Source organism: Fringilla coelebs (assembly GCF_963513975.1).
Source record: "Fringilla coelebs genome assembly, chromosome: 13".
Classification (NCBI taxonomy): Eukaryota; Metazoa; Chordata; class Aves; order Passeriformes; family Fringillidae; genus Fringilla; species Fringilla coelebs.
In genome coordinates, this window is record NC_140039.1 from 9,953,546 (window position 1) to 9,965,057 (window position 11,512).

The window sequence follows — 11,512 nt, forward strand, 5'->3', positions numbered from 1 at the left end:
CAAGACTCAGCCATCAAAAATAAACTTGCTGTACACAGCAAACTGTCTTCCAGAGAAGCCCCTGAGAGTACCCATTTCTTCCACTATTATTGGACATAGGTAAACAAAAAGAACTGTGCTTTATTTACCAGGTCATATTTGTCCACTAATCTGAATTTTTCAAAGAACATAAGTGGTAAGAACTGCATTTCAGCAATATATTTTGAGGAAAAGAATGCGCTGCAGAAAGCTGTTTAAGTCAAAAGCCTCACCATCATAGAAATAACACAGACCTGTGCTGTTTTATAAAGTAATTAAATAATTCAGACACCGCACGTGCCAAGAGATAATGAAATATATATCTAAGCAGATTACCAGTAAATTAATTTTACTGACCATGGAAAGTGTTTAGATAACAACACTGAAAACTGAAGGGGCAACAGAAACATTTCTAACAGGACTCAACTCGTATTTGACAATGAAAAATCAGTTCCTGAGAATTCAAGTACTGTGGCCTCCAAGTCCTGCAATGAAACTATCCAAACATACCAAACAGTGTAACCACAAGTACAGACACGTTACACCTCCGTAAGGAATTGGAATGAAGTGACCAAGATGTGCTCTGTAAGCCTCTCAATGTATGGAGAAGATTATGCCCCATTAGTCAGCATCCCAAGTGATCCAAGTTATTCACTTGGAGGGAAACTGCCCCACACATTACCAATGCTCTGTGCAAAATTCACAAATGGCAGATTTGTTACATTTCTTTCACTTCTTTCAAAATAAATTGCACGTTATATCCAACTAATCATTCACTACAGACAATGTTTTCTCCAATGCCTTCCCTCCCCAACTCCACAGTACTTCCTGAAACTACAGTGCAACCTTTTTACACAAACCTATACAATATATATTTATATATACACACCACTTCCATCAATCCTTTTATGCCATACAATGTCCCATGTAATTTCTCACACAATGAGAGTTTAGCATTAAATCACTTTGAAAATCTCCCCATTTTCAATTTTTGTAGAATTTAGCTGCTAGATTCTACATCTGCATGGTGACTTCAGTTAGAGAATAGGATAATGAGCAGGACAAACAGTGGGAAGTATTTAAAAAACAGTATTTGCTGCAAGTGGGGTATTCTAACCAAATAAAAAGTATATTGATCATTAAAGAAGCCCCATGGTAACAAGCCTGAAACATTTCCAGTGAACGCCAGTCTGCAAGACTGTCTTAGAATGAGTTTTTAAGACAATCGAGAAAGCAAATATCACCTTTCAAAAACCTAATCTTAAAATTCACAGAAATGCTCTGGCTTTGCTAAACATCAAAAATGTTAAAGACCCCCACACATCCAATCACAACTTGAAACTGACATACACCCCAAACTCTTAGACACATTCTTCTGCTTACCTAAAAGCACAGAAATTCCAGCTCTAGGCACCTCCCCCATTATTCTCATTTTAATGTAAAGGAACAGCACATCACCTGCCCATTGCAAAGTCTAAATTTCTAATATCATGAAGGAATTCCAAGTTTCTGTAAATAGAAATGGTGTAGCAGTAATGAAGCCTTATCCAGAGAAGTGCTAAAACATCTTTGCTCCTCCTCTCTCCTTTGGCAGAGCTCAGCACCTGACAGACCATCCCTGAAAGGAGATGTGGTTCCTAGTTGTTGCCATTGCCCCAAAACAAGACCTGGTTACTTAAGATATTCTAAAGCTGGGAATCTAAAAGCCACCATCACTAAATTAATTACAAGAATCCCTGAAATAAACTGCCAAGAACGCAACAACAAAATTTAAATTCCACAATGCTAATTCATCAGACACCCACATTTTGTCATACAAACACTGGATATCCATGCTTAGAAAAGTCCTTGGACCTCCACAAGCAGTGGAGTAGTCAACTGCTGCTTTCCAAGGAAACAGGTTGGGGGTTTAGTTTGCATGTTACATACAAGCAGTAAGAAACCAACATAAGTCTATTTCATTTGATTACAGAAAGACTGTAAGCGATGGTTTCTTTCTGTAAACTGTGTTACATCTTTAAAATGGAATAAAACCAAAATGCTCCAGAACAACATTTAACTGATATTTCTGCTGATGTGCCTTTGTATTTTCTTAGTGTCAAAGTATCACTCAGAAGAAGCAGCACTACACAGTTCATTTTCAGAATTTATTTTCAACTATGACCCTGAAAAAGAAATTACAAAGTCATTTTACTTTCAAATAGCTCTTACCCTTTTGCCAACACTTAACAGAAAATATAAGCTAGTGTTAGTGTTGCAAAATGTAAGTAAATTGAGGGAAGCTAATCATTGCTAAGTACATATGAGATCATTCAAAAACTAAGACTTAAATCACAAAAATATTCTAACACAATCCTAAACCAAACAAATAAAATATCACAGATAAGAGGGGTCACATAATAATTTATAAAAAAAAAAATCAGTATCAGAGTAATATTTCCTAGGTGGATCTAACTACGATCCTCCACATATATATCTCCCAAGCATTAGAAACTAAATTAAACAGAAGATAACAAATACATCATAGTGGATAAAAATATAATAAACACCCTAAGAGATACAGGTGGGGGAACATATGTGGTCTTTGGAAGCAATACACAGGCTGGTTGCCTCACCCTCTTTGAGGGGTGAACAACCCACTCTTTTTTCTTAGTCATCCTTCAAAGGTCAGTAACAATCACCTTTCTAAGGCAAAAGAAAAAAATATCACCTTGAGCATGCTTATACAAAAACACACGCTGAATAGATAATTCTCTAAGTATCAAATATATTTGACATTCTAAAATGGTTGAATGCGTTCTTTTGGTATTTGGCTGCTAAGAATAGGGCCCACACCTTTCTACACAGCAGGCAAGGAATAGCAGGAGGGACCGACATGGATGCTGGATCTAACACTACCATGCACCAGAATGTGACTAGCAGTAGATTAGAGGAGGATAAAAGGCAGCAAGATGGGCCTTCTCCAAATGCTGGCAAACCACAAGAGCAAGGATAATGAGAATAACAAGGCACCCAAACACTAACCAAGAAATTTCTCAGTTCTTGAGTATCTACCCCAGCCTGGGTGCGCTCATAAACACAGCATGGGGTTTCCCCAGAGTTCAGAGGTGTAGTTGTTCAGCCTGAGCTGGACAGCCATAACCCCAGGGACTGCCCTTATCTCAACGAGCCTTTGGAAGAAGAAATTGTTCCCTTCATTCACTGGACAGAAAGCCTCTCCTTCCTCCCAGATTCCCCTAGGAAAAGGGAAAATGCTAACTCACTTTGATGCCTTTGAAAACCATTTTACACAGAGCTTTAAAACAAAAATAACAGCAGTAAAAATGCTTCCTTTAAGGTGCTGAGGAGATGCGGAGGCACTTTCACACAGCCCTTAACACAGTCACCCACGAAGCCAGGGCTTGGACCACAAGTTTCTTCCATCAAGAAACTAAGAAATCTTTTTCCCACAGAAAGATATTCCTTAAGGGACTTGGATATACCATTACACACTCTGCATGTGCAGAAACAGACCCTTAAAAAAGAAAAGGGCCCTTTTCCTCCTTCTGCTGGGGTAAAGTAACTAACGGGGAACGAACTGTTCCAGCACACGCGGCAGTGAGGGGACTGCGGCTGAGGGGCTGTTTTATGGCTGGTGTTGGCTTCACCTGAGCTGTGGGAGCGTTCGCCATCCCCTGCCCCGCCATGGGGACAGTCCGAGGAAATCCCCCCGGCAGAGGGATTGGTTTGGGGTCCCGGTGGGGACGTGCAGCCCTGACACCGCCGCTGCGCGGAGCCGGGCCGGGAAGGCGGCCGGGCTCCCCCAGCCCCGGTACCGAGCAGGAGGCTGGCAGGGCAGGGCCCGCTGTCCCCCCCGCACCGGGCTGGGGAAGGGCCGCAGGAGGGCTCTCCCCGCGCCCCCATCCAGGCTGTGGAGCTCTGCCATTCCCGGGGGAGGGAGGAACGGAGGAAGGCGGCAGCGCATCCCCAGCATCTTCCCTCAGGGCAGGGCGGCGGGGCTGACGCGGGGGATCCGCTCCGTCCTCGGCTCGGCGAAGGGAAACCAAGCGCCAGGGGCGAAGTGACTTGATGGAGAGGAACCTCCCTCCCTTCCCCGCCCTCCGAGGAGGGGGAGCCGGAGCGGGGCCTGCGCCCGGCGCGGCTGCCGGGAAGGGGCCGCGTTCGAGGCGGCCGCCCTGGACACGCACGTGGGGCTGGAGGTGCAGGGACGGGAATAAAAACAAATCCCGAACGACAACAGCTAACTGAAACCACTGATTTAGAAAGCCGAGCAGAAAACTAACCCTGGCAAGTAGGATTTGCCCTCCCCTTGGCTGCACTTATTGGCCGCGCTCGTGTGCAACGAGCTCCTGTCTGCCAATGCCAGTGGTCGGCCGGCGTGTCCATCACGAGGGGAAGAGCAATTCGCCGCTAAGGGAATAGATTCCCATCCATCCATCCATCCATCACAAGGCTTAGCAGGTAGCCGCCTAGAAATCAATCACACACTAATAAAAAAAAAAAAAAATCCTTCTCCATCAAATTACTACTGTAGTGCTCCCAGAAAAAGATCTATGTATCCTTGGTGAACATAGGCGTGGACTTCATCACATTCATCACTTGTCCAGCCTAAAATGATCTTTTCTTAAAAAAAATTAAACCCCAGCATCATAAATGAGGGACCCCAGTAAGTATTCATTAATTATATAACTGAAAAATAATACCCTGTTAGCGTCTGTTTCCATTTGCCGGCCACTAGAAGGGAACAGAAATCTCTCACCTTTTTTCCTGACATGGTTTTTAAAACACCAAACATTATCCATTATTTAGGTATAAAGCTAGGAATTTCCAAAACCCATCAATTCTATTCCGGAAAACTTTAACAACAACAATAATATTTTTAAACACTAGGCACAAAAAAAAAAAAATTTAAAAACATATTAAAAATAGAGTCCTATGGCTGCTTTTAATAGAAATTGCAAGAGAGGTTTCTGGTTGACGATTCTGTAGGGAGAGGCACTCTGTTACCAGAATAAGATGTGCACTTGGTCCCATTTATTACAATGTATTTCCAAAGCAATATAAAAAGCCTATTCTGCAAATTCATCTCCAGATTCAGCTACCAGACAGTTGTAAAAAGCAATATCCAGCATTTCCTTAATCACAGTAAATTTACAGTCATGCATCCCAGCCATATTCTTGTTCAAGCTTCTCACCTTTCAAATCATTGCATCTGCCTTTCGTCCTCACATGGATTTTACAACATCACGTTTAGCTGGCATCCCATTTGCGCGGAGGAGGGAGGCAGCAGGGAGAGCGGGAGCCGCGGAATACCTGCGAGGGGCCGAAGAGAAGGGACCTGCTGCAGTCGGGGGAGGTCCGTGTGCCCCTGTCCCTCGCCTTTCCGTCCCTCAGCGAGTCTCCCTCAGTCAGCTGCGAGCCCGGCTGTCTGGGTTGCCAGTCCCTGACTCAACATTCCCAGCATTCCCGAGGAGCCGGGGCTCCAGCGGCGCGGCTCGGAGCCGCCGGGGGCAGCAGCAGCAGCAGCAGCAGCAGCAGCAGCACACGCACCGCAGCCCGTGATCCCTGCGAGCGTCTGTCTCTGTCCATTCATCGCCAGCCCGCGGGTTCCAGTCCCCACCCAGCCAACGGCTGCGAGCGTGTTACTCATTGGGAAACGGCCTAAAAATACACCTAGGTCTGCGTAAAACTGCAGAGGATAAATTGCTTTCTCCCCCTGTTCACCGAAGGCCAGAAATGTTCAAAGGCAGGTGCTTCAGAGCATGATGTCTAAAAATCCATTGCTATATGTGTGTGTTTACATAAACAGAACAAACCCAGAAATCTGAATCTGTGTTTGGGCTTAAGTGTAAAAGAAATTAAGATGACATCCATATTTATTTGTGGTTTTTTTTTTTTCAAAAAGCAGTAAGCAGGGGAAAAAAAAACTCAGATTAGCTGCTACACAAAGCCTGAAAGCCTTTTCCATAAGAAAATTGCAAAATGCATTAAAAATTATGCCTAAGATTTTATTGCTTTTTATTAACAGGAGTAAAAGAAACTTCTGTAAACGTCACTGGCATCCTAAGAACAGAAGGTTTGTTCCTCTTCTATTTTTCCCTCTTCTCAAATTTTTTTAGTTTAATCTCTGTGGATACAATTATAAGTGACCACCTTCGGTCTTTAGCTTTAATGCACCTTCATACCTTACCCTACACAAAATTTCACAATTTATTTTATCTGTCTCCTCTTGATCTCATTGCCTTAACAATGATTCTAAGAAAAATTTAAGATTTGTAGTTGCTTTAATATAAATCTTTATTTTATTTCTCTCTTGCCCACATAGGCATCTATAAATGCCACTATTAAACAGCATTAAAAACAACTTTTATGGAATTATTGTTAAAAACTATGTCAAATAAAATTGATTTCAGCCAATCATGTTTAAAATTAACATAATCCCTTTATTGCTGTATCTGAATTATCCAAACCAGCTGAAATAATTGGCTGTCACAGGTATTTATTTGGAGATGCTAGAATGTCATTCCCAGCAGGAGCATAGCAGGTTCATATTTCTCCAAGAAAGGGACACACTCTTACAGTACCCACCTACTTTAGCTATAATTGCAAAAGAGGGCAAATACTTTTTCTGAGTTCAAAGTAATGAAATAACCCTGATTAAAATGCAGACTTCAATTGCTTTTAAACCTACATACTTATTTAAAGACATTTCTGTCCAAATAGTTTCAAAGCCATGAAAAATATGGACAGAGAAAATCTGTTCCTGAAGAAATTGACAAGAAGGGATATGGTTTTGGATACAAATAATTTCACTTGATCTGAAAAGCAAACAAAGTATTCCTCAAGAGTTAGCAAGTCTGCATCTGTAAAAAATGGATAAGCACTACAAAATGTGGGTCACTACACTGAATGCTTCAGAGCACAAGAAGTGTCCATTTTCAGCTTAGCCCTTAATTTGGATTCAGTGTGAAATAAGAACCTCTTCCAGACCTATCTCAATATTGCTAAATCCAGTTCTGTCTCAGTACTGCTAATGATGACAGGACTTTTGTTCTAAGTGGTGTCAGCTGCTGACAGTTTTTTAAACAATATGTCACACCATTCCTGTCTATATGAAAAGACAAGGAACATCAGGTTCTGCCTTATCTTTTTTGTGACTCATTCACTGGCAAAGACTGAGGGCCTTGTGATAGCCAGCCAAATGTCCTGACACAGGACCAGTAGCCTAAGAATATTCTTTCCAAGGAATAATCACTGTGGGAAGACAGAGCTGCCATAAGGCTGCAACAACACTGCAATGAATTAAGCTTGCTGTCATTGAATAAACTTTATAGCAGAGTTCATCACAGCCCATCTCAGAGCTGCAGACCCTCTGCAGGAGACTGCCAGCACTACTAGTGCCAAAGAACAGAATATACCCACCATGGATAAGACCATTGGAGAGCTTTGTGTGAAAAAAATATTTTGCCAAATTGTACTCAAAAAGACTTGTTAGAAAAATGTGCAGTTCAAGAGAAGGAGGGGAAAAGTAATCAGAATTTTACAGCTAATCTACTTATTGTATTAGTAGAAACAACATCCATGCAAAGAACCTCAGGGTCACATAATCCAAACCCTTCAATAATATTCATTCCTTATGTTCAAGACCATGCTGGAATCCAAATCCAAAGGGTAGGATAATAACAATTGTGTCCTTAAGGCTGAATTCTTTGCAGCTGATGAAAGTTCTCATTTCAGTCTAATCACAGGACCATCTGTGTTGTCCTCAGTGCCATGATGCAGGTAGGTGCCATTAAGCACAAACAGAGCCAGAACATACAAGTAAACTACCACTTTTTTTTTTTCTTTTTTTATTGTAAGAGGTTCCCATTAACTACTAGACATATCTTTCAACCAACTGTTAGAGGAAAGCAGTCTGTTGTAAAACTTAAACCACTATTTATAATATAAGGTGCCGTGTGATGCAGTGTCTAATGTTTGCACTTGTCAACAGTTTCCATCTTCAAATAGATTTTTGGCTAGCAGACTTCAGTTTGTTTTCTACCTTAAAAATGCAGTATATTCACAGTTCTTTCTGCTTTCATGTCAGGAGCTGTGGAAACCCCAGTGAAATAATTAGTTTTTAGGGGGTTTTTTTTATTTCAATTAGCCCACATTAAGGCCTTAACCAAGTAAAGTAAATATGAAATACAGATTTTCAAGTCTTTTCCTTCTCTATGCTGTACTGATTTTGGAAGCAGAAGAGTATAAAACATACTTATTACAACTCTTCTGTTTACTTATTTTAAGTATAAATAATTCAAAACAACATATAATATAGAATGTTACTTACTCTCTTAAATTCCTGTGCATCCCTCCATCTTTCCCAATTTTTTCTTCTCACCCGTGGTACTAAGACTTCAGCAGCAGCTAGCTCCCTTTCATGTTTTGGTGAAGATGGATGTTATTTAGTGCTTAATTTCTTTGAAAACAGAAATACAAATAGAAGCTTGGTCCCTGCTGCATAATTCCTAGCAAGCAACTGCAGGTATGCGCTTTAAAAACCCAGGAAAATGTATTTCAGCTTTAGTCATTGAACCTGGCCCCACCCGATTCCTCTGTGCTTCCCTAGTGCTACTTGATTTACACTGAAATTTACAGAACTAAGAAACCTACAAAATATTGCCTTTACCATGACATGGTGATCAGATTTCAAGTAAGCACTTGACCCAAAAGAAACAAAAAGCTCCAAACAAACAAAGTAATTGAAATACATTCAGTTTCCTGTCGATTTCAGAATGAGGCCCTATCAGTCAAGTCCACAGAGATGGTGCATTCATCACTCATTAACTATGGACTGTTCTTTCCTCTTTATCAGTGTCTATACTCAACTACAAATACCTGTCAAACTGAATTACAAAGCTTCCACTACATGTTAAGCTTCTGTTTTGCTTTCCTCATGACTTATCACCCAAGACTGCTATTGTGGTTTTAAAAATTATTAGTATAATTTATTATTAATTGACATGATCACATGCTTTCCAAAGGATGGAAAAGTTACTTGAATATACCTGAACACACAGGAGGCCATTAAAAAATTCATTATAATGTATTAAAATGCAAAAACAAACAAGGAAAATATATTATTTTGTAATTACGTAATTTAGCAGTTTATGGTGTACTGCACAGCCTGTATCTATTCAGGATAGAAATAGAGCTACTCTGGCAGATACTATTAACATCATAGTTAGAAATAGAGCAAAAATACTAAAATAATTTAATAGTAAAAATACCCATCTCACAGAAGATCTCCTGCTTCCACATCTCAAAACAGGGCTATTAATAGGCTTTTGCACCAACTCTACAACATATTTCAGAGAGTTAAAAATACTTCTTGGGAAAACTCAAACTCCAGGAATTTCTAACAGTATGTAGCAAAGACAGCTTAAACATCTTGAATTAGGTTTAACATTTTAAATTTTACCAATGGCCCTTTATTTTCCTGGTTGGAAACAGTATCATTGCTACCACTATTGTACACATGAATACACACAGCCTGTCACAGACAAGTGCTGCTAAATGAGCACTGACTAGCAAACTCTCAGATACTGGTCTGGGGTTTTTTTAATCATTTCAGAGCTAATGTCCAACTGACTTTTCAGTAAGAATTAAGCTTTCAAATGCCAACCTCACTCCTGAAAAGTAAATCTAGATACCAAAATTTTACTTACAAGTGTCAACATGAGGCACTTCATCTGAAGGCAGCTGAGGTTCTCCTCTCAATTCTCAAGCTGCAGAAAACACATCTCCTTCCCTACTTACAATGTCAACCTCTACAGCAAACCTGGCATGTACAAACACTGGGATTGGAGGACTGTTCACCCCTACCCATCACCTTTTCCCAGCAGAACTACAGGGCAGTTGTTCAGTGAGGGAACCTTCTATTGGCAACATAATCTCCAATTTTAAACAGCTGAGTACTGAAACCTGAGGCACTGCCTTAATCACATGCACATACCTCACAAGATTACACAAAGTAAATTTATGGGGAATTAAGTTGCATTTATTTTATACATTAATTTAAACAATTTACAACATGGTCTTATAGGTACTTTTACACATACAGTAATACTCCTCTGCATGCAAACATGAAAAAACCTGCACAAATTCCACAGTAAAAAAAAATTCTATGATACAAAGGTTCAGGTTGTCTCAATCTTGAAATCTTCTTCACTACAAAGTCCCAGAGCCTTTAAGAAGAAAACACTTTTCCTGCTTCTGTGGTTCATCCAAAACTTTTGTGGTACTATTCAAAAGAAACAATCTAGAGAACACAAGAACATTAGATTTCTACCCTTACTAATGTAGTTTTTGTTTCATGTACAACCTAAGGCTAGACAAGGAATCCTACATTTCAGTAACCAGACAGTTGTCACGTACTCCTTAATCTTCACTGAAGTAACCTTAACTTTGTTGTCCCATTTCACTCACAACAGGATCTCATAACCATTGGATATCCATTTTGTCACTGAGATTGTCAGTGCTGTGACACAGAATAACAAATAGCACAAACAATTCTGACTACTTCATTTAACTTCTGGTCTTTAAAATTGAAGAAAGATAAAATATAGGCTTTAAAAATCAAAGAAAGATTAAATATAGACTTTAAAATAAAGGCTTTAAAACATCCTTTTATCAGTATTTCTATGTCAATCATCTACTAGCCTGAGTTTGTGAACTATCAAGACTTTTCCCACATTTGAGCAAAAACTTGGCCACTACTTGAGGATCTGACTTCAAGAGGTTACATCCCATTATTGTACCAATTCTAGAAGTAAAAGGAGATGATGGTCTTCTTCTCATTTATTTTATCACTTAGAACCAGCCCTGGAAACCATTAAATAAGCATATGTAATTAAATTTTTGTAGAACAACTCTATGGTATGAAGAAGAAATGGCTTAGCATTATCTTGATTTATGCCTCTGGACTCTCTCAACTCCCAAAATAGCATATTCCCATGAAGATTTCCAGTTGAGAATATACACAAACTTATGCCAGTTTCCAAAACATGCTTGAGAACTGGGCTAGAGGGAGTTTGTCCAGTCCAAAACATGTTTTTTTTAACAATTCAACAGTTCAATTTCTGTGCCAAGAAGTGCTTCCTGTTTAATTTACTAGCAGAGATGTAACTGTAGGTGAAGTTCCTTCTCTCTGGATGATTATCTGACTACAAAAGCATCTAATGAATAAGTTCCCCTCAGAACCTGAAATGTGCCTTTAAAGAAAGCCTATTCAGTACTGATGAATGCAGATGAAGCACTTTCCTTAGGGGAGGCTTTAGATCCAGGATCCAACTTGGCAGTGCCTTTTTTGCATTCTTCCCCTGAGAGTTTCTGCTTTCTTCATTGCTCCAATCCCACTTTACATCCTATTCCACTCATAAAGTTTGCTGATTATCTTTCTAAGAGCAATCTATGACTTCAGTGATAGAAACACAATCACACATTGCAACAG

The 11,512-nt window shown here is 40.0% G+C and overlaps 1 protein-coding gene across 1 annotated transcript in view; it reads right to left on the bottom strand.

Moving 5' to 3' along the window:
* ERC2 (ELKS/RAB6-interacting/CAST family member 2) overlaps positions 1–5,326 on the bottom strand; it is a 402,854-nt gene extending 397,528 nt beyond the window's left edge. The window contains exon 1 of the mRNA XM_084214527.1: positions 5,214–5,326. The gene's annotated coding sequence lies outside the window, so the exon portion shown is untranslated. The remainder of the gene's footprint in view (positions 1–5,213) is intronic.
* Between the last annotated feature and the right edge of the window lie 6,186 nt (positions 5,327–11,512).